This window comes from Chroicocephalus ridibundus, chromosome 4 (assembly GCF_963924245.1).
Source record: "Chroicocephalus ridibundus chromosome 4, bChrRid1.1, whole genome shotgun sequence".
In the NCBI taxonomy this organism is placed as follows: domain Eukaryota; kingdom Metazoa; phylum Chordata; class Aves; order Charadriiformes; family Laridae; genus Chroicocephalus; species Chroicocephalus ridibundus.
The window spans coordinates 22672099-22696259 of record NC_086287.1 but is presented as its reverse complement, the minus strand read 5'-3'; the positions used below and the strand labels follow the sequence as shown (position 1 = coordinate 22696259).

The window sequence follows — 24161 nt, the reverse complement described above, 5'->3', positions numbered from 1 at the left end:
CGTTGAATTTTGCACAAACAAGTAATATATTGCGTGTTGTTCATAACAAGATATAGATTTCACGGTTACAGCGGTATAAATCTATGTTGCAGCGTATCTATGTATAAAGGCGTCTTCTCATCAGCTGGCTCCAAAGAGCCGTATGTGCATCACTCACACTGCCAGAGTGGGAATACTCACGTAAATCACATTTGGTATCAATGGAAAATGCACTTGGGAGAGCGGAGATGTCTGGAGAAGAGCCAAATATTAACACTGTTTACCTACCACTGGAATACAAACTAATAATAACCACTGTCACCATCACTATATCAATGACGGCAATGGAGCATCTAATTCTGCATCCATAAAATCAGATGCAACCACCACTGCATCCCATGGGAGCTCCTCCTGAGTACATGAAGGTGGACTTTAAACATCAACCATCTATGTCATCAAATACCGAGCTATTTGCTCAGGCAAAATTGTCATTGAAATCAGCTAAGACAATTGGAGTCAATAGATTTTGGCATGAAAAGGGATGAGCTTCAATTTTTGCCAGCATTCATGCCCACGTTGGCACCAGAAGGAACAGCTAGATTTTCCAAAGTGCCATGCCGCTTGCTTCAGCACTTGTAGAAGTCAACGCGTTTCCTCGCCTACAGATGTTGCACCTGGGCTGAACCTCTTGTCCCTTGAGTTTGGGAACAAAAAGCTTCATTCCCAGCACCAGTACCTGGGAATGCACCATCTCCACCAGAACAAAGCTCTGCTTCTGAAATAAAACAAGCTCTTCTCAACAGCCCATGAGCTGAATCCTACTGCCTGACTTTGTCGTCGCTGTTTTGAATGAGCGAGAAGTGGGAGGGCAGTTTCTGTCTATATTAATATTTACGTGGTTTCCTGCCCATTCATTCATGTGCTGAAACTGTTTTTGACAGTAAGAAATCCACTGAACATAAGCAGGACTGTAGCAGCTGCTCAAAAAATGCCAATAATACTGTGCATGATTCTATACCCTCCAAATTTCCCCAATGTTCGTTTATTATTAGCAGGCGACAGGAGCTTAAATAAAGCGTGTGAAATACAAAAGCAGGACAAATAATTATATTGGCGTAGAGACTTCTATATTGGAGTAAGTTTTGCTCCAAATACCTTATTTAGGCTGTAGGTTTTCAGAGCCAGAAAAAAAATCTTTTTCCCACACTATGTCTACAACAGAGCAGGGTGCTTGGGATCCCTGCTGCTCTGTAATCCCAGCTCTTACCCCCAACATAATTAGCAGTAGCTAATAGTAGTAAGCAAGACTGAACACAAATTCAGAATGAAAATTGCTAAGAGAAAAAAAAAAATCCTGCTCCAGATTTCAAAGTAATTCCTGAACTGCCCACGTCACACCGTGAACAGGCACCCTCATTTGAACAGACAGCACTTTGCACAAAAAGGCATGGTTTGAATGAACCAAGTGCAGCCCACACGGGGAGTCGGGGAGTGGGCAGAGTCCACCAGCTTGAGACAAAACCCTCTCAGGGAGAAGGGGAACTGGGCAAGACTGATGCTATTCTTACCACCAACACAGCAAAGGCTGTTTCATGAAGCCCCTTGACGACAGATACCACTGCTCTTCTGGTAAAAAAGCCTTTGCTACTAGCACTGTGAAATTGTCCCCTCGATAAGGGATTCGAGGGCTATATAATTGTGCCTGGCCCCTTCCTCATCCGCAGCACCTCTTCAACACTTTTGTACAACCCTCCAAACTGATGGCACAAGCACAATCTGCGGGGAAGCCTGATCCTACAGTCACGGTCTTTAATTGCCATCAGTGATTTCTGAGGGCCCGCAGCCTCATTACCAGCCCGTGAGGAACCAAAGCAAGGCCACCACCTGAGCTCACGCCAGTCCTCAACGTCCCGGTGGCTGCACGGGACCAAGAGCAGGCACGAGCCCCTGAGGGTAACTGCTGCTTTCTGGAGGTACTCCACCTGAGTGACCCATGATGAAAGGCTTCGCATCCCATAACCGTGCCTCTGAGCCCTTGTCCTGGTTTGGGCTGGGCTGGCCACCACACAAACAATAGATTCTCTCTCTATCCCCTCTCCCTTCCCAAAAAGAGAAGGGAGAGAGAATAAGGGAGCGAGACTTATAGGTTGAAAAAGAAAACTAAAACTACTTTGATAAAATACTACTAATAAAAATATAATAATATCAGTAAGAGAACAATGAAATATATACAATACATACAAAACTGTATCAAGCTCACAGGATTATGATCACACACTGGGTAAGTCCCAGACTGGACTCTGCGACGGATGGGAACTGGATTCCAGATCCGGAGTCAGGAACACGCAGATCAGGATCAAAGGCAGACAAACAGACAAAGTCCTCCTTGGACACTGGCCACTGAAGAAAGAGCCTGACCCCTTTGATCCCTCAGCTTTTATACTGAGCATGATGCAGACGGGACGGAACGCCCCTTTGGTCGGTTTTGGGTCACCCGTCCTGCCCGCTCCTCCCCACAGGTGTGACCCCTCTATGCTGCTCTGCCTCCGACCCTCAATGTGGCATATCACAAAGTGGGCTGACCTTGGTTGTTATAGCAATAAGCATCATCAGCAGGAGCCTCTCCGCATACCATTCCTTGGCATTAATTATAAGCATCAGGTCTTATCACTCTGGAAGCAGACATTGTCTGAAAAAAATACGCCGTTAATTTCAGAGATTGCAGTTAGTTAGAAGAGACTTAACTGGAAAGTAAAATTACCGAAACAAAAATTGGTCCCATTCTACCTCAAACCAGGCCAGCCCTCCACATCTCTCCTTCTTTTCCCCAGGAGTCGTCTCTCAACTATTTTAGCTTCAAGATGCTCAGCTTTTTTCCCCTCAAACTGCCGCAATCGCAGCAACACGTGCTTTTGATACAACTAGAAAAGAAAGAAATTGTTCCACTTGGAAAGCCAAAACATTTTCTGTTTCTAAAGACACTGACTTCCCGGCCCAGGCTGGCTGCTTCTGAGGAGCTGGACAGGGAGACCGGAGTCACAAACAGGGAATGGGAATGTCCCCACCCTTCAGAAATGGCTTACAAAAACCAAAAGGATTTTTAAAACACACTTTACTTTTCACTTTTGACACTGCTTTTTAAATTTTTCTTGTCTTGGTACAATTAAGCCAGGCTCATTTCTAGTCAGGCTGTTTCCAGTCTTTGCAGCAGGCCCCAGGACTGTAAATGGGTTGCAGCTGCTCCAGTAACAAGACCTGCTTGCGAGCAAGGGTGACCATCCCAGTGCACGTGCCGAATTTCCGCACTTTTCCTCATTTTTTCCACATTTTTCCTCATTTTTTTCCCAGCCTGCGTCTTCTTCCTCCTCGCACAACGTGACTCCCATGGCGAAATAACATCCACCGTGAGATTTCCCGCTCGGTCAGAAGACGAGCTGAAGCTGCGAGATTTTCCCTCAGACCTTCCTTCAACCCACCCCATCCCTGCTCCCTCCAGCCGCCAGCAGACCTGGGGGGAACCCCTCGCTGCCTCCCCCGCCCCGCCGAGCCCAGGGGTGGTTCAAGACCGACCGCTCTCCCCTCACGGGGCCTAATAACCAGGGTATGGCCACCACAGCGACAATGCCCCTATGTTTAATCAAAACGCTGTGACTTCCCGGTACTCGTTTGAATTTCCTGAGGGATAACCTGACTGCAACGCCTGCCCCAGGACCCCGACTGCTTTGGGCACAGGGCCCAGCGGGAGGCCCCTGGGGTAAAGCGGGGCTGACGCGGCCGCTTCGCCCCCCAGAAGGGCGAGGCGCGGAGCAGCCACAGCAGCACCATCTATTAGCGATGGTGCCATAACCATTCCCAGGACATTAAGGTCTGCTGCACCACTACATGAGACTACTTTGCCACATAAGACAGGGGGAAAAAAAAATAAAAATCAGACATACCAGTTAAGATGTAGTTTACTTATAGCTCAGCTTTTCAAAATTTCCTAATTGTAGTAGAGATTATTCACGGCTCATGCCTCTAAAGAAGTCAATGTTATACCCTTTCTCTTCTCAACCCGAAATAATATTTGACAAGTTTGTTCTGTTCCTCCTCCTGGATCGCCCTGGCTTCGTGGTACGCCGTCTTCTGGACCTCCTCGTCCTGGTCTAGGGATTGCTCTCTGCCTCCACCTCCTCTCCCCTGGATCCTGCTGTGGCCTTGGCTCCTTTTCATTTTTCCCCTGCTTCCTGCTGTGGCCTTCGTCCGGGTTTCCCCCCGCCCCACCCCCGCCATCCTTGCCCTGTGCATGATCTTATTCACTCACACACCAATCGCTGCCGTGCCAAAGAGAAATGTACTTTTCCGTCGTCGACTCTCCTCTCCAGCCAAGCCCATCGCTCAGCCTGCCTTGCTGACATCTCTTGGCTGGGTGTCTTGTCGTCAAATCAAACTCAATATAGCTGCAATGGACCTTTTGATCTTTCCTAACAAACCCCCTCACTTGCCCAGCCTCTATCACTTCTGAACAAACTTCCACCCTCCCTGTTGTTCAGGCCTACGACCTCCTCCAGTTCCCCCATCCTTCACATCTTCACTCTTCTTGTAACACCACTGGGCAGACCATCAGCTGGTGTAAGTCAGTGTAATTCCACTAACTCCAACAGCATTATACCAATTTACAAGAGATGAGTTTCTGTCCTGGCGCCTCTAAAAGCAAATATATTCTATTTGACAAGTAAAAACCATCAGCCAGGTCCCTCAATATCTCCTGTATTTATTAGTGTGATCTCTTGTCCTCCGGTCTCCCAACAGCCACGCTCTTTTCCATACAAGTAACCTCCTGAAATTCTTACCTGGCCCTTAGTCCTCTACTGCTCACAACCCAGAAGTTTCCTTTCCACTCTCAAGCCTCCTGTACCTACCCACTCTCCATTCCTCAGCCATGCTTGGCTTCTTATGCCTTCTGAATATGCCTGACGTAATTTGGTGTGCTAACAGTATTTAATTAGCAGTAATAAATCATGCACTAATTCAGAGGTTTATTTGATGCTAAAAAAAAAAAAAAAAGTTGCCACAGAAGCGCAACACCCAATGTCAGATTAGGACACAATTAAAAAGTACCTGTTTAACAGAACATGGGCACACACCTGCAAATTTACGTACTTAATCACCAAGATTACATGAAGCGTTATGTGTTCTTTGTGCCATCCTAATACCAAGCATTGTGCTGTCCCAGGGAAGGCACCTGAAAGTTTCATAACCACTTTAATATCAGCATAAATCCTGGGTTGAACCAAACATGCTGCAATGTAAAATGACACAAACGATACCACAATAACACCCTGTGTCTTCACGCTCTCTAGACCACACCATTAACTCTTGTAATGGCTGGGGGGATGGCGATTAGTGGCTCCAGCCTAACCATCACTGCGATCTTTGTAGAAATGTTTCCATTTTGTAAAAAAAAACAACAAACAAACAACAAAAACCACCACCACCAAATAAAAAAGAAACAACCAAAAAACCTTGCGTGTTTTGTTCAGTTTACCATCTACTGGAAAAAGAGAAAAGCTCTTTCCAAAATGCAGAACAGCAGCTGCGCTTTGGGTTTTCCACACCTGGAGGGATGTGAGAGTGTGGGGGCAAGATCAGGCCCCCACATGACAGTACTAAGGAGTTCACCACATGCACAATGCCAGAATGATAAAATGTTAATGAACTGAAAGTGTATTAGTGAATTATTAAAATTTCGCTCCTCTCTGCAAAGCACAGAGTGAGGAAAAACTCAGTGAAGATAATGATAAAAATAGGATCAAAACATTTGGATCCCTTCTCCACCTCCAACAAAAAAAAGCTTTACAAAAGCTGGTGTTGAAATTAACATATTAATTGGGTAGCTTCTACAAATGATCTACTGTAAAACCCAGTTCAAAACAAGTTGGAGTTGGGGGTAAAATGAGACTGAATCCAGTCAAATACGGATGGGTCAGACCTTCAGCTTCCTCCCATCTCTAATAACCTCTCCTAACCCCTCTAAAGCCTCTGCTCCTTTCCACAACAAGCCCGCACAGCAATTAAATTGGCAATGAGAAGATCTTACTGAGGGGAGTTAACACTGAGCGCGGCTCTGCAAGGACAGGTCGGGCCGGGGAGTTCGCATCTGCTTGATGTGCCAAAAGCTGACTTGATCTGGGGAAAAGGTTGGCCTTTCTACAAATCCCGAGAGAAAACAAAAAAACAAAAAACAAAAAGCCGCTCTGTACCGGGGAGCCGCAGAGCTGCCAGGGGCTGGAGATGGGAGGTAGGGTCACAGGAGACACAAGGCCACCGCTCGGTTCAGCGGGGCGGGCGCAGGGTCTGTCAAAGAACGACACTTAAAAAGAGCAGTTTCCAAGAAAGCTGCCACTCCGTGAAACGCTTTCCGGAATCAGACTTGGATTGCCTTGTACGTAAAGCCCCCTCTGCTAGGAAGTCTCCCATATTTTCCTTGCAACAAAAATATGTGTGCCCAGACATCGTGAGTGGGCTGTACCAGCAAACAGGTGGCAGGTAAGTGCTTTGTAATTAGGCTCCCAGCAGGGAACCTCACGCTCGGCCTCAGCAAACGGAGTTTACAGACAGAGTCCCACCAGAACCCCGCACGTGGGAGGTGGGCAAAGGGAGAAGCCGGTGTGGGCCAAAACCATCCCACTCCTTAAATAACACCTATTTTTATTTGGTTTTAACCTATTTTCAGTAAAAGGTAAAAATACCCAGTGTTGGAAACTTTATTATACTGGCTAGCATTGATATAATTTCCTGCTAATGCTGGAAAAAAACCTACGGTATCAAACAGCTAGGCAGATCTTTCCATTCAGCGGCACCTACCAACCCTGACCATGGGTCACAGCCCTGCCATCTGCCTGTCTGTCCCGCAGTCAGTGCCGACACAGAGAAAGACCACCTCCAGCAAAGAGACTCTTAGACTACAGACAGAGAAATAAAAGGAAAGAGCGACAAAAATACCATTTGGTGTTAGCAGGCTGACATTTCACCTCCAGCAGACTTAGCCCGTCCAGTTTCTGCAGACACTATGGGATAGATGAGTTTTAGGGGAAGTTTTGAAAGAGTGTAAGAAGTTACGTCTGTTCCTCCCCGAGAGAGGTGGGGAAAAACTGACCACCGCCAAGCAAGCGTCCACCAGCGCCGGCACTAGCGCGAGGGTGGTCCTACACGACTTGAACCACCTGGAAGTCGCGTGTCCAGCCGTGGTGAGTTTTAGCCGTTCGCCAGACCCCTCTCACCAGCCATCTCCAGAGCGGGGCTATCCCATCCCTGAGGGGGACAGCCGGGGCACAGGGAGCCTCGCTCCTTCATGGGCTACGCAGGCAGCCAAGGCGCACGCCTTAGGCTAGACAACCAGCGTCAGTCCAGACCAAGCAAAAGTCCCAAGACTGCTAAAGGCACCTGAAGTGTTACAGCAAAGTTAAGAAGGGTTTGAGTTGTACTGATGCTCAGCAACTGAACTTCGGACACCTTAAATGGAGTAGGATTTCCAAAGCCCAGGAGGGAGTCGCTTCCCAAAAACTGCCTTGCCTTCCACAGCTTCAAGCTGGTTTCCCAGAATCAGCTGATCACTTCTGAAAAAACACGGCCGTAATTTTTACAGTTAAACAAAATGCTGTTTTGTTGAGGTCCTTTCTTTTCTTTTTTTTTTCATTATTCTTGTTACAGTTTTATTTTGGCTCAGCCGTGAGAGCAACTAACAAGCCAAATGCGGTTTCATTAGAAATATTTCAAAATCGTGGCCAAAGTCGTGCAGCACTGTGTTACGTCTGAAGTCACGAACTGGCAAATTCCAGCATCAGCCAGGACAGTCCCGTTCCAGCCCAGCTTAGGCTTCTGGACAGCCCCTGCTGCTCCTTCTGCCAGGAATGGCTCCTAACACCAAGATATCTCCCATGCCAAAAATCACTACTTGAAGCCACTCGCATGCCAGGCAGCTTCTTACAAGTTTATGTAACTTTTCCATGTTTCCTCCTCAAAACCCTCTGCAAAAGTTCAGCTTAACGCCATAAATACTCCGTCGTGAGCAGACATCGGAGAAATAATGTTTATTTCCCTGAACCTCCCTGCTTACTAGAACACAATGACCTAAACCCCAGCCCTCACCTTTCTTCTGGACCTTCCTCCAAAGCTGTGTCTAATCTTACAAGCCTCCAACCTGGCATCCCAGCCATGCCAGGCTGGACGGGAACCAGTAAGCGACTGGCATTTTCGGGAAGGGCTGCTTATATTCTCACCCCCAACCCCACATCCCAAATAAATACATGCTGCATTGGCACATTAGCACGAGCGCACTGGGGAAAGGCAGACACATTTTCAAAGTTTTATTCCATTAGCAATCGCTAATTAAGGGGCAATTAATTTGACTCCCAGCTCTGCTCCCAATTTTGCCTTGCAACTTCGGGCAGTCCACGTGAAATGCTATGTTTCAGATTCCTATGCTCATAAAACTTCTGTGGATGTTAAAAAATGAATTTCTCTAAAGTGATTTATGATCCATGATGAAAAGCAGTTCAGAAGTGTAGGGACTGCTCCTATTAGTAAAATAACTGGTGCATTTTTTGATCTTTCATGCTAAGGGCGGGGGGGGGGGGGGAAGCCTATCTGAGTATCATTAATGAGGCTCAAAAGGTATAAATTGCAAATTGGATACTTTTGAAAATACGGCCCAGAGAGGCTGGTGGCATGGGTTTTTTATAACAGCAAAAAATGGGAGGACAACATAAGCATTTAACTTCTCGCACTTCCCTCGGGAACGACTGACACCATAAAATTGTTACCAACTAAAACCACTAGAGATAAATAGAGTAGCACACACACGGAGGACGATGAAGGGTAAATCTAGAAAATACCTAATCCAGCTCATTTCCTTCGCTGCGTAAAAACAAGTAACCGACACACTTCCTGCCGGCAAACCTTCCTGCAGATAAGGGTGCTCCCGACAACAGGAAATTCGCTTCTAGAAGCAAGCACGCTTTCGCTACCAAGCCAAACTTTCTCCATTCGAACTCCACAGCAATTAAAAGCAGCACCTGGCTAATCAGACGTAAGCTGGATTAAACACGCAAGTGCCCAGGTCCCAGCAGGAGGAGGGAGGTCCCAGCTCCTGCGCCCCCGTGCCATCCCGAGGGGGACTCCTGGAGCAGAAGCAGGCGTTGCTCCCGCCGGCTCTGCCATCCCTTTAGTCTGCTCTGCCCACAGCCAGATTTTAAAGCCAAGCCTTGGGGTTTTTGGATGGGGAGATCCAAAGGCGTGGGTGGAAAGGGGGCTGAGCGCCTTCGCCTCAGTGCCCTGCAGGATTTACCTCCCGATCCACCAGACCCGCTCTGGTTTTCTTAAGAAATAATAATGCAAAAAGCGAAATATGCAAGCAAAGAGGCAAGAGAGGTCAGACTGGTCATTTAAGGTTTCAAAGTGATGATTTATACAGTGGGTGAAGCACTCAAGTGCTTTTTCTGAGCTTGGTCCCTGCAAAATGAAGATTAAAGGGAGCAACGAAATGAAATGTTTCGGAGAAGATGCAGTGAATACTTAAAGACATCTCTGTCACAAACATCTGAAATCAACGGCTGCTGCTCAAGAAAATTAGCAAAAGCCCTAAAACCTTTCTTGTGAGTTTGCTGTGAAATACTTCTCTTCTGCTCCAAAAGCAAAATAGCTCTCTCCTTTCACACACAATAAACTTTCAATAGTCCAGCAAACTAAAACTTCAATTTACCACAATAATAGCCTGATTTTCTCATGCTGCATTCATCAGTAATGAAGTATATTTTATTCTTGTATCTCTGCTTTTGTCCTCAAATAGCATGCTATTACCAAATGGTGATTTTTATTTTTTTTTTATTAAAGGCAATTGCACAGGGTTTCCCCGTAGCCATTTGCCTCCTTTTTTTTGTTTCTCTTTGCAGGTGAGGCAGAGTTGTGAAATGGCCTTAATATTCAAACCCAAATCACTACATTTTTAATATAACTTTGAAACAAGGAGGAAGGGAGGGAGATCTAATCAATCCCAGCTTTCTCTCCCAGGTCCACAGCTTCCCATGAAAAGAAACGTGGCCTGGTCATTTGATTTAAAAAAAAAAAAGGAAAAAAGTCATCCCTTACTACTAATTTTTTTTTAAAAAATCCTTAATCATTTCGCTTTGAGCCTTCTTCCTCGGGCCCCCCAGCAGCAGCCTCTCGCGGGCTGGGGCAGGATTGCCGCCATACCTCCAATCCGGAGGGCATCCTGGTGGGCGCAGGGCAGGCGGGCTGCGTCTCCCCAGCTCCTCCTTGGGTGGAAAGTGTGGGACACCGTCCGGAGAGGAAAAGAGGGGAGGCGGCGGCGCGGGGTTTTATTGTAAAATGACCTTGATTTGACAGGCACGTTCTCAGGTTTCAACAGATGCTGTGGGAAAGGCAACAGCAGCCAAGGCGGTCTGCAGGCATTTCTGATGATATGCAGACTTTTTTTTTTTTCTTTTTTTTTTTTTTTTTTAAATAAATGGGAGGGGGGGTAGTCTTCTCAGTTTCCATGACAACAGTGTCTCCACTTGTCTGTTATTAGATACCATCCGCTTCCTGTGTCTAAATTTTTAAACCAATCAGAAAAGTGTTTATAGATTTTACAGCTCCTGGGACAGTCCCTCTCCTCCAAGAGAGCTACTTTAATGACACGTAACGCTTAGGCAGCCAAGGGCTGCAAGGCCTTATATTTTCGGCTGCAAAGTGATCACGGTATTACGCTGTTTACCGGCTGATACGTGGGGGGCTACGCTGGAGAAAACCGGGGTGTCGCTGCCCGATTTATGGTGCCCATAACAGTCACCGCCACAGTGGTGTTTTATTTTTTCTTTTTTTTAATACCACACCAACTCATTCTCATCGTTTGCTCGTTTTTGTTTCTGATGCTCCCCACGGAACAGCCGGAGCCCTCCCTGCGGGAAAAGCGGTGGCGTGAGCGGACGCCGTTATCCCACCGGAGTAACGGTCTGCGCTGACGTAAGCGGCCCCACGGTACAACGTCTCCTGCCGCAATTAAAGTTTCAGCGAACTGGGCTGCGAGGAGCGGCCGCGCCGCAGCCGCGCGAACAGGTTTTCACGGGCGCGTTTTTGGTAACATACATAAGAACTGACGGCAGCGCGGCCCGGCCGGCGGGCTAACGAGGAAATCCTTCTCCGGCGTGCGGCGACACATGCACGGACTGCCGGGAGATTAATCCACCGTAACTCCAGGCAAGTTCGGAGCGCAGCACAGCGAGCAAAAGCGGGGCTGACGTGAGAACCACAACTGCCCTTTCCCGGCGGCTCCGACAGCCCGGCCCTGCCGGGGGATGCCCTTCACCCGGGCGCAAGCACAGACGGAGCCCGTGAGGCACCGAGCGGCTTCTCCCCAGGCACGGCTCTCAGAGCCGCCGGCACAGCACGGAGGCGGCGGGGCGCCCGCCCCGGCCGGGGCTGCAGCCGCCGCCGGCTCTCTCCCTCCCGCCCGGCCCGGCCGCCCCGCGGTGCCGGTGCGGGCGGGGAGGCGCTGCCGGGGCACAGCCCGCCCGGGATGCGGCCCGCCGGCCGCCCCGCACGCCTCCCCCGCTGGTCCCGGGTCGCCCTTCCCCACCACAGGGCTGCCGCCCCCTCAGCGCGGCGGGACTGGGGCGGGCAGCGCCGGGCAGCCCCGACTCTCACTCCCCGCCGCGGCCCAGCGGCCCCAAAAGTTTGGCCGGGGCTCCCTTCCCCGGGAGGGACGGGATGGGGGGGACGACCGGCACCCACCCACCCGCACCGCCTTCCGATGACATCGCGAAACGCCGCCGCCGTTACCTCCTCGCCGCGGCCCGTGTCTCCCGCCGCCGCCGCGGGGGTGGGTGCGCCCCGCGGCCGGCCCCGCTCCGCGCCCCGCGGCGGGAGCAGCCGCAGCCCGCCCCGCCGCCTGCCGCCCCCCCTCCGCGCGCCGCCGCGCCCCGCCGGGCCCTAGCGCCGCCCGCCTGCCCCGCCCCGCCCCGCCCCGCCGGGCCGCCCCCCGCGCCTGGCGGCGAGTGGCCGGGCCGGGCCTCCCCCAAGGAAACCTGGGGGTCCCGCTCCCCGGGGAGGTGTTTTCCTGCGGGACCGTGCGGCCGCGGCCGCCTTGAGGCTGGCGGAAGGCGGCGGGTGGCCGGTCCCACGCTTTGCTTTTCCTTCCCCCGCTGACTCCCCCCGCGGCGCGCCCGCCCTGCCGCCTCCTGGTGCGGACAGGCGGCACTGCCCTCGTCCCGCCGCCCCGGGGTCGGGGCGGCGGGGGGGGCGCGGGAGCAGCACCCCCTGGTGAATGCCTGCGCGCCTCGGCCGCCTGCCGTGGGCATCGCGTTGTGGGCGACCTTCGTGTCACTGGAGCCGGACTTCTACGTGTTGAAGACTGAAACATGCAGAAATAAAACTGTTATTTTTGTTAGCGTCTTACCCGCCGGGAGCTCCAGCCGGGGCCTGGCACCTCGTTAATGCTGTATTCTTTACAGTTGAATACAGAAAACTCCCCCACGCCAGGAGAGCTTGCAGTACCGCGGGTGCACCCTGCCTCCTCCTCCTCCTCCTCCTCTACCCGTCTGCAGCCCTCATCCCAGCCTCCTCCCGCCGCCTCCCCTGCCTGCCTCCCATGAAAGCAGGGGAGAGGGAGCTCTGGGCTGAACTGGGACCCGTCCCTGAGTGCAAGTGTTGGCAGGGTCTCAGAGGGAGTGGGTGCCATCAGCACTGCCACACGCCCGGGGAACTGTCAAGCCTCTAAAGGGCATTTAATTATTCATTGTAAATTTACCTTTCTCCAACCAACCCTTATAGAGTGACAACTCCAGGTACGTGCGATTGCCATAGTGATTATAGGAGAAGCCTAGCTTTACCCCTTTAGATTTATTTTGCCATAATGTGGGAATGACTGTTTCAGGATGGGATGGGATGAGATATTTTTTTTCCCCAGGGGATACACCCTTTCCTCTTGACACTGAGTCTGGACAGAGGGCAGAACGAGAGCTGTGTCCTGCCAAACCTGTTTCCTGCCTATCCAAACTCCACCACTCAACAGTACAGGGCTCCCAACCCCAGTCCCAACGCGCTTGCGTGTGGGAGTGACACAAAGAAACCCAGGTTCTGCACCAGCATATTGCAACCTTCGGAGGTCAACAATATACAAAAAGTAGCAACTCTGAATTTTGATGATAAGATTGGGAAAAAAAGAATGTTTTTCTGTGGCTGTATCAAATGCAGCTTTACTGGTAGAAGGGAATGGAAACATGGTTCCTCTGCCCTTTTTTCTTGCTCTCTCAGGATGGATTTTGAAAAGCCAGCATGGGTTGAAGTAGCAGCTCGGTCCTTTCATTCGTGAAAATTGCTGGCATGAAACTTCTCCCTGCCCCCACCTGGGTCCTAGCTGTATCCCTGGGCACTGCTCGGCCGTGCAGATGGCCAGAACCTCCTGTTGATTCCCTGACACTCACCTCTTCAATGGATGGATAGGCTCGGCTTATTCCAAACTGAATATAAAACCCTGGAGTTTTCTGAGCAGAGTTACAGTTTTCCTTTTATAGGTGTTTTTGGTGACATGGGGACAGAAGCATTCCCCTTCCACAGGATTCCTGCATAAGACACACAGGTCCCTCGTTCTGCTCGGTGGTAAGTTTGCTACCGGATGCTCTGCAATACCCCTAGGACTGCAGCAGGAGAACGCAGCCCTGCTCACTGAACGCCTAACACTGACAAAAAATCGGAAGGAGCAGAATAAACCCAACCCCGGGATCCTTTTCCAGGCTTGCTACCTAGTTCAGATGGGTAGCCATCGGCATGGCGGCCACTGGAGATGCTCTTGACATAGAAATACCTGATTTAGTTTTGACGAAAACACCCTAAGAGCAAACAGCTAAGCGTTTGGGCTCAGCTATTAATGTGCTTAGAGCTGGGGACCCCGGGCACCATGATAATAACAAGACATCTGTTACTTGTTTTTAAAAATGCGAATATGTATTTGCAACATTGCCACATGTGTAAATCCTGCAGATGCCAACAGGAGTGTCCACAAAGGGCAAAATCTTGGCCGCATTGAAGGAACCCCCAAATGGCATAATCATCATAAGCACTGCAGGTGCCAATTACCCTTTGCGAGGCTACTCCATACCAACGTTAGAAAGGAGGCATTTTTTCCTGTGCTTACCCATTGACTTTAAGCCAGGTAATTTTCCTAATGAAATCAGTAGTAGTGGGGTTTTTGTCCTTTGATCAGGTCGTCTGAATTACTCTGTGCCTGTATCTACACTAACCACAGCAGCTTCAAACCTCAGCCTAAGTTCCTGCAAAATTTAGCCACAAGTACGTGCATTTCCCTTCTTCTGTTGTTTGCTCCCAGTGATGCAAGCTTCATTATTCTTTCATTTCTTCCTCCTTCCTCCCACTCATGTATTTGAGACTTTCTTACATGCTTTGTAGCTCTACTTCCCACCTCCTCTTCATTTAGATCCTTCCTAAAGAAAAGAGTGGTTTAGAAGACCCACATTTGCAAGGGAAAAATATTAATAGTGGAAACTTTTCTCAGAGGTGCATTTTTCCTATGTCTCCAAGTGCATCTTGTCTCTCCGTATCAATCTTAGCACTGTTAACTCTCCCATGTAGAGGGCTGCTTTGTTATCTGTGTCTGCCGGATGAAATTAATGGAGATGAAATTCTTACCTCTCTCCAAACAGGGGATAATTTATGATTTATGCTGTAGAACGTTTTCCCGTGTCCGTGTCAGTCCATTTTCTCTCAAGTTTTCCGATACGCCTTGTTTTCTCGGAGAGTCTGTAAATCCGGGCTCTCCAGCTGGCAGCTCCTGGGTTATTTCTGGCCTCTTGGCCCAAGAGCTTACAGCCCCCAGAGCAGCCCTGGGGCACAGGTGGCTCTTCTCCTACCTCAAGAAAAAATGTCCCTGCCGCCTCCTCTCTGCTGCCGGCACAACGCGGTGCTTGCTCCAGGGACAGGCAGACGAGAGGCACTTTGCCACAGGGATGCCTCTTGGGAAGGGCTCCAGTCCCACGGGGGAGGCAGCTCCAAAGGAGCTTGACTTCATCTACAAAGTAGCTGTAGGTCCTGCTATCAGACCGCTCTGTCTCTTCAAGGACTTGCTGTAGCACCATGTGATTATTTAGCAAGGAGGAGCTGTAGCTGTGCTGTTTACCCTTTTTGTTTCTTGAACGTGTTTAGTCTCTTCATTTGAGCACAAAGATAAAAATGCCACTGCTTTAATCCAGATCACATGTTTTCAAGGTCAGGAAGATGTCAGTGACTTTTTTTCTACTTACCCATTTGCCATTCGTATCTGACAGTGCAAAGCCAGAACGCAAATAAAAAAATACTCATATAAATTTCCAGATATGCTTAATATACCTAGCGCCTCAGTTTTTTGTGTGCCTGACTTGAGTTATACTTAAAATTTTCATAGGCCAGATACTCACCTATGCATTTCCAGGCCAATTTATTACCGACTCTCAGATGTACAGGGCACACGGCCCAGACCCTGTACCAAAACATGCCTGTGTCCAGGGCTGTACCCCTGACCACTCCACCACATAAGGCTGAGCCTCAAAGTAGTGAAATACAGGGGGATTATGGTAATAACGTTCCCTCTTTCGTGCTTATGAATCAAGTCCCACTCGCATTCCCCGTGGACAGCCAGGCAGACCTTTTATGGTCACATAGGGGTACTTAATTATGCACATAGATGTGTTCTTATACTACTTTCATAACAGTGTAAGAGTCACTTGGGCAATAGATTTGATTTTATGAACCAAAAGGATAAAACTCAGGTTCTCTGGTCAACAATGAAACTGGATTTTTTCCGCTCTTCATTAATTTATTTTTGTTAATAACACCCCTAAACTTTGAATCATCCTGCAAGCATTAGGGCTCATTAACTTTGTTTCAGCTTGTACTTTGTGTTAATGGGACGTTTTTTTGTAACAAATATTAATCACTTGAATGCTAAGGCTTAAATGTTTAATAAAAGCCATTAGTAGAATTATGTGTGAGAATTTATAAGATGATGGTGTTGTTATGGTTACTGCTGTGTTCCTGGCTGTCGGTGGTCTTTCTGACTTACCCTCTGCTTAGGTCAGGCCTTGAGCTTTTACCTTTCCGTGGATGGGATAATCTGATTCTCTCACGCTTACAGCAAGCTCCGGCCTACATACCCCATGCATTCTCCACACTCACACATGTACATGAGAACAGAGACTTCCTGCATGACCCAAACAACGTTTTTAAACCAGAAGAGCCATTTAACCATTGAAATAAAGCATGATGGTTAAAATATATTTCACATCCACTTTATCTTGTAGTCTTGCCAACGTCTACTAAATTAAACATCTACAGATCTGAGCACTTTCGACCCCTTTTGGAGTCTTGCTTTCAAAAACCTCTGTTTAAGTGGTTCTCTGTAAATTCTCTGGGGTCTTTCATGTCTTGCTTTCCAGGCGCCCACATTCCTCCCAGGGAAATCTCTCCAGTGAGTCTAGCAGGGGCCCAGCCAAAACATCACAGTGAAGGGCGCCTGCTTTGTTTCCCAAGTGTTTCCTCAAAGATGTATGCCTAGATCCATCTTCTCTCTCCTGGGTACACGTCTTGACAATCCAGCTATTGAAGTAGCTCAATGTATGCACACAGTAAACATGTCAACACATCACATTCATAAATTATTACAGGCAATGCCAAATCTGCCACAAAGATTTTTCGACTTGAAGCCGTAGAAGAGGATCTTCAGTGGCAGAAATACTGAAAGACTGAAAGCAAAAAATAAGAAGGTGGTTATCTGTTAACTTCATGCAACTAGGATCCAAGAGCATATGCTTTAATGCCAATGGAAAAAAGACTGATGACTATTCAGAGGCAGAATTTAGAATAACGTAAAACTACCAGAAAATATTTATGAAGCTGTTCTGCTAGTGCTGAACTTAGTCCCGCCTTTCTGTCTGAAGGGATCATTGGGAAGCATGGTAGTCTCTGATGTTTCATAAAACCAGTTTTTCATTTATTTTCCATTCTTTGATTAAACCTCCTGTAATTCACACGGTAGTTACAGGTGTTACTTTGATTGCAACCATGCCAGCAAGATTCAGTCAGTTTTTCTGGCTATTCTAGGTCTAGCCTGAGGCAAAGGGATGCCCACTCTGCCTCCTCATTCACATCAGCATTTGCTCCCCAGGCTTTTTTCCCCTCTCCCTCGTCCTCCCACTTCTCCATTGGAGAAGAGACTGGAACATGTTGCCCAGAGAGGTGGTGGAGGCCCCATCCCTGGAGACATTCAAGGCCAGGTTTGATGAGGCTCTGAGGAGTCTGATCTAGTTGAAGATGTCCCTGCTTACTGCTTACTGCAGGGGGGTTGGACTAGACGACCTTTAAAGGTCCCTTCCAACCCAACACATTCTGTGATTCTATGATTCCATGATTCACATCCTTCTCAGGCTGCCACTACGAGCTGCCCTCTCACTGTGTGGCTGAGCACAAGCAGATGCGCTTCCTGCATCTCACTTGGTGGGTTTAAGGATTTTGCTCCCTGGTTTAGCTCTGCTCCCTCTCTGAAGTGACACCGCTGAGCCACCATCGCGCTCTGTGCGACAGCACAGCAAAAGGTCCAGGTCACTTTTTCAGGCAACTCGAGCAAATCTACTTTATTTAGCATAGAAATGGATTAAAAATGTAGAGCATCCCCATTCACTGTGGCTGAGGAGCAGTCAGAAAGTGCTGTGACGCTGCTGCAAGTGTTTTCTGCAGCTGCCCCAACAGATTTCCTGGAGCTCTTTGCCAGTTCAGCAAATCCAGCCGCCCCATCCTCAAATCTGCCACAGAGGCTTTGGGCTGCTGGGATGACCTGGGTAGAGGGGCACATGCATAAAGTCAAAAGAGTGGAAATCAGACCATTAATCTCTTAATCTCTATTACTTTGGGATTTGTCAAAACTTGGGGCTGCACCTGGCGTGATGGCTGTGCCTGGCAGCTTCCCGAGGCTTGGCTTGGGTGGGTGATGGCAATTTAGTGGTGCCCAGAGCAGTGGAGGAGCAGCTTGGGGTCTGCTCTGGTGTTGTGCTAACTTGCTGTGCGTTGCTGAGGCTAAGCGCTCATCCTGCAAGCCCGCGTTGTGAAATTCCTGTGTAACTTCATCTGTCTTTGCATTTCCCAGTTAGGTCGATCTGGCTCCTTCCAGCAATGTTTTTCGCAAGGCTCCGCTAGATACAGATACACTGGCCATCACCAGGGCACTCACCAGTCAGCCAATTTAATTACAGCAGATATTTTTTTCTGGCATCTTAGTTATTTCATTGGCTTTCAAGTTCTGAGATGAATGGCATCTGATTCATTGAGTCTCTTTTTTTTTTTTTCTTCTGATAGTGTCTTCTTTCATGTGCATAAAACACAAATGAACAGGAGGGAGATTGTTACTACCATTCTATTAGTCCAATATGCCAACTACATGTTCTTAGGCATTTAAAAAACCCCTGATACCTGTATCAAAATGAAGGAAGTGAAAATAAGCAAGGAAAGCTCACAGGGATTAGCCCCCATACCCGATACAAGCAGTAGGACTGGAGTGTTGTACGGTGAGACAAGAGCCTTTTGGCTGTTCTGCCTTGAGAGGGATGGAGAACCCTGGGCAGAGATTTCCTCATAATCTCCCTCTTTCTCACTTGCCAAAATTTGTGCTCTGTTCTATTAATCTCGCCTGGACTGATATTAGTAACATGGCTTTGCTGGATCACATTTAATTGTTCGTATATTTGGATTAATTTCACATAAGTTTTACTGAGAGAGTGCTTCCTTCTGCAGGGAGAGAGCGTTCTGTTTCTAATAAGCACAACCACTGTGTTATTCTATGGTCACCTCCTTGTCCCTGAGAAAACAAAACCTCCATGTTTTATTGGGATGAATCAAAGACAGTGATCAAGTTATCTTGTAAACTAGCTTTATGCACGTCTCATTAAATAACGTAAGCCATAATAATGCAGTTAATCAAAAACCAGAACTTTTTCTGCCAATTTTTTGCTTTTCTTGCTTAAATGTTTATGCTGCAAGGGTAGCCCATCTGGTTTAGATTGTAGGATGGAAATCACAAGATTTACCCACCATCCCCTGACTTGTAATTCTGGAAAAGACTGGAAGTAGTTTGGCAACATAAAATGTTTCCCTGCCTCCTGTAGAAATAAATCTCCAACTTTAGAGTATATTGAAGCAGACAATGGCGTAATTTTGAGACACAGACACCAGCTACAAAATGGGCATCCGAATCCAGATTCAAATTTCTAGTAAATCAGTGGTTGGAGCTCACGCCGAGGTTTGGGCTATTATAAATTAAGTAGGGATTAGCTGTGCAATCTACATTCAAGCCCAAATTCGGACACCGCACGCCATGAGGTTCACCAACACCTGGACGTCTGGGTCCAGTCTCAGTCTCCAGGCGTTTCCCCCTAGAATCGAGGTGTTAATAGTCTGGTTCCTTCAATAGTCTGCTGAACACTAACGCAAATGAATGCTGTGTCTGCGGCTATTGCAGAATTATCCGTTGCAGGTATTTGCGTGGTGATTGTCTCAGTACCGTTATTGTACTACCTCTCAACATTCACGCAATCCGAGAAACATTATTGTCTCCATTTTACAGGTGAGGCATGAAGGCGCAAAAAGACTCAGTCACACATGGAGTCTTGATACATCTGGGAGCTGAGTCCTCAACGAGCGAGTGCTGCAACAACGGAGTCAGCTGTTCCCCAGCTGAATTCGCTGTGACACACTGCTACAGATACCCGATACCTAAATAGAACTCTCCTTGCTGTGTTCCCAAAGCCCTTTACAAAGGTAGCTGGATAGCCTTCTTCCCAATTTGCAGGTGAAATAATGGAAAACACAAGCAAATCCCTACGAAAGGGTCTTACCTACTGCAATGAAAACCTCAGTCAAGAGAAAGTCCAGGTATATGAAATGATTTGAGGTATCTGGGTGGGACATTTAACAAATTTTAAGGCATGATTAAATACAGTTGCTGTTTGTTCATAAACTGTTACAGGATGCTGTGTCTAATCAGAGTGGAAACTCAGAAATCCCTGTGTGTCCTTGTTTGGCTGGCAGCAGGAAGGGTAGGACGTGCCAGGGTGACAAAGCGCTGAGTGCTGGCCCGTTTCGGCCACTCTGGATATATCCAGCCACGTGGAACCGATAAGGGCTTTGAAGCTATCTGGCTGATTTGTATAGGGCATGGAAGAAGTTGTCATTTAGCCTCTTTCAGATAACTGATGTGGCCACTGGTTTTCATTACTAAGTGACCATCAAGATAAAGAGAGATTCATTGCTTTTAAGGCAACGAGGCAAGTGACGCGTTCTTCATGTGCCAAAGCAGATATGGATGGTTCTTTCAGTAACACCGGGGTTTTTATTAAGGAGCAGGACTGAAACGGAGCCGGAGATCTGAACTACCACCTGCTTTAAGAGACAGCATATCCAGAGGTGGGAGCATCGCAGCTTGTATCTCTTTCTACAGTGGGCCAGCTTGGAACATGGTGGGCCACTTTTTTCTCTTGTCTTCCATTAACATGCATCTGGAATGATGCCACCAAGGCCACACAGTTCTTCACACTACAGAGACAGCTGTGTCCCTGTACTGGGGGAAGGAGCGCAGCCCCAGGGCGGACGGAAGGGATGGTGTGGCTGGTGGTGGCTCTGCTGCTGTGTGGCTGCACGCAGAGAGCGTGGGCTGGGGTGGCAGAGGGATGGAGGGGTCCTGACTCCGGTGCATCCACCCCTCTGCATCTGGGCCCAAACACTGGGAATAATAAAATTTGTCAAACCCTGCAGAGTACGACTCTCAAGAGCAAGTGGGACCATTGTTTAGACTAGACAAGATAACACTATGACAAAATATTTGAAACAACGGAAATAACAGAGCAAAATACGAGTGCTGGTGGAGATGGGGAAGTCACAACCTGTGGATTCCAGCCAGCAGGTGCTGGCACTTATTTATCCATGAAATTTTGGTTCTGTATCCTATTCTGTCACTACTGGAAAATGAGGTTTTGACCCTCAGACTTGGGAGGCCCAGACTCTACTGCAGACTCCCTGAGACCTTGGGGTGGATGTTTGGCCTCTTGCTGGTTCCATCCCTCCCTGTGAAATGGGGATAACAGTTCTTCCCTGCTTCACAGAGCTGCTGCGCAGATAAACATGTTAACAAGTGTGAAGCCCTCAGCTACCGAAGCGATGAAGGCCACTTAAGTGTGGTAAATAGAGCAGAAAATACAGCATTGTGTGAGGATGCCGGTTAGCCCGCGTCGTTGCGGAGTTCAGCAAAAACCTGCTGCTCACTGGCTCTGATGTACAGCGTGGGTCACCACCTTCTTCAATACCAGGATTATAGCCTCATGTCGCCAGAAACTCAACAGCTACCCCAGAACATCTGATGCCTGGCATCAGATTGCCTCCAAAAGGATTTACCCCCAGACCCCTCCTTCAGCAGTGCTCGGGTTTCGCAGGGGCAGGCGTGGAGGTTGCAGTCAGCACCTTCCAAACTTGCTGTACCATGGGGTATCTCCTGCACCTGCTAAGAAACGCTTGTGGAGCTAACTTCAGAGTTTTAATTTACAGTATTCATTCAGAATACCTCTTTTTCTGGTTTTGTGGGAACTATAACTGGGAATTTCCTGACTTTGATGCAGACAAAAATCTCTACACAGGGTAATATGGTCCAGCGGGGAGTGGGGCAGGGCTGTGAAGTTGGTGCCAGTGTCGGGCATGGTCGGGGGTTTGGTGTAAATTGGGGGGACTGCTGTGTGCCTGCTGAAGCTGGAATTGGACTTGAAGATGTCTCAACAAAGATGCACATGATATTTTGCCCAGCAAGCATGCTTTCCAGCCGTGCAGTCCTCCACTGCTGGGCATTGCTTCCCCACTTGCTCCTCCTGAAGAAACACCGTGTCTCAGGGGCTCGTCCTCGCTGGGAGGATGGACTGCAGCAAGATCTTTTGCTCATGACTGTTACCAAAGATGGAAGAAGCACCGCTGGGCAAAACCATCCAGCTGTATTTTCCTGGAAATGTCTATTTCTGGAAAATGCAATGTGTTGAATAACAGTGTAACTCTGTTACTGAAACATGAGGAACTCGGCCTAATGACCCTTCTGAAAAATGCCTGTTAGCTAGTGCAGGCTGGGCTGCTTCAGGCAAAAAATCAAAAATGCAGCAAAGGTCTTATTCTTCAGAAAGACATTTTCTGAGCCCCAGGGCTAGGTCATTTCTAGCAGGGGTAGTTCAGGAGTGGGTGCAGGTCAGACTCAGGGAGAGGCCCCCAGCCGCCCAGCTCTGGAGGTGCTGCTCATGCCATGGTGAGTAACAGCCCTTCACCATGTGCATACTGCACGTCCCTCCCCTAACAGAGACATCACTGGGACAAATACTGCTCCTGCACTGTTACACACAGGTGCGAGGCATGCACAGTGCTGCTGTGGATTTAATTCACTTACTGTGAACTAAAATGTCTGAGCATGGCTATGGATATACTGGCATTGCACTTGCCAGTGGGAGAAACTGAACAAATTGCTCAAGCATACACAGAGATGGGAAGGAGTGAAGAGTTTGGGTCTCTACGCTTCTCACTGAACTTCCTTCTCTGGCCAGCATTACGGCTCCACAAACGCACTTCCTCAGGCCTCCCCGTCCGAGAAGTGTCCTCTGTACAGAATTAGCTGTTTAAAATATTCAGATATGCCTCCCACCTTTTTTTCACTTTTCCTCTGATCCTAGAAATACAGATAATGTCCCACAGCGGTCAGGCTTATCAGCCAGGAGTGCTTGGGTGAGCTGTGAAAAGCCGCACATTCCTTAGTTGTTAGAAAGATCTCCTAATGCTTGCAGAGCATTGTTCCCAGGTGTGTAAAGACACAACACGTGTTATGGCTCATTACGGGAAATGCACCAAAAAGAGCAGTTATATACAGACACTGCATCTAAAGCCATTTGCTGCGGGATTGTTAAACAAAAATTAAGTGGGAGATTTACTCACGGAGAGCAGGGCTTTGCTTTGAAAACAGGCTTGCTGACTTCAGTCTAAACAATTTGGGACCAAGGTCTTATTTCTCTGCAGGAGGGACCTCAGGCTCTTGCCCTAAAAAAGATCCATGGATTACAGAAAGGTAACACAGCAGAGGAAAGCAATACACTGACGCAACCCGCTGCCAGCTCCCTGCCAGCTGTTTCAGCCAGCAGCTCAACCAAGCCTGTTGTCACCCCGGTCCCAGCCCGACTTGTGAGTCTGAGATGGGTATTTTGGGGCCTGTCCCCAGCTGAGCAGGTTGGTCCCTGCCTGAGGCTCTGCCAGGAGAAATGCTCAGGCTTCGCCCTGGCTCAGGCTGCCAAAGCCATGTGGCACCAGCAGCAAAGGTGCTGCAGTACCGTGTCCCTGAGACCTGGCAAGGGGAGGTGGCATCAGAAAAAGATGGTGGCACTTGCAGAGGAGTGGGAAAACAGCTGGGACCTGGGATGTGACATTGATCCCATTTCTCCCCTGCTCTAAGTCCTGCCTGGGTAATGAAACGAAGAGGACACAGGGACATCAAAGAAATCTGAATGATGCCACCCGTCACCTCCCAGAGATATTAAAAGCAATCCGGAAGAAAAAACATTATCTCCTGGGAGGTTAAATCAGCAAGCCATTACTAAAAAGGATAAAGGGAGACAACTTTCCTCAGGAAGCAGCAAGCACAGGGTCCTCAGAGAGATCAAGCAATCAAAAAGACTCTTTTGCCTTTGTTTCTTCAAGTCAGGAATGAACCAGATGCATATGAAATATTTTAAAAAAACCAAATCGGTGCATTACTTAGTATGCTGCATTACTGCATAGTGAAAAAAGAGCACTGTAATGAATTATATGCTTTAATGAGAAATAGGGTTGTCTCTGCTCACCCGTTTCCCCACAGAAGTGATTGGCGTGCTCAGATCTGGGTTTATTCCCTCAATTTTACACTGGCATTTGCCCTCATGGCTACAGCAGTGCCTCTCATGGCTCCTCCTCCCTGAAACCAACATTCCTGGAAGCTGAAGGATGGTCCATGTTGCAGGCACATGAAGATGTGGCTTCATTGCTTCAACTGGAAATCATAACAAAGATTATTTTATCCCTTCTTTGAAGAATCTTAAAATGATAAGCAGTAACTCTGG

General features: G+C 48.3%; 1 protein-coding gene across 4 annotated transcripts in view; it reads right to left on the bottom strand.

The window, feature by feature from the left end:
- The window catches only part of FOXN3 (forkhead box N3), a 215420-nt gene extending 199591 nt beyond the window's left edge, over positions 1–15829 (bottom strand). Inside the window, exon 1 of one of the 4 annotated variants that reach the window (XM_063333955.1) lies at positions 14665–15829. The gene's annotated coding sequence lies outside the window, so the exon portion shown is untranslated. Of the gene's footprint in view, positions 1–11799; positions 11925–12415; positions 13187–14664 lie in introns of those variants that run through there. The other 3 variants (XM_063333954.1, XM_063333953.1, XM_063333952.1) reach the window with 3 other exon arrangements.
- Between the last annotated feature and the right edge of the window lie 8332 nt (positions 15830–24161).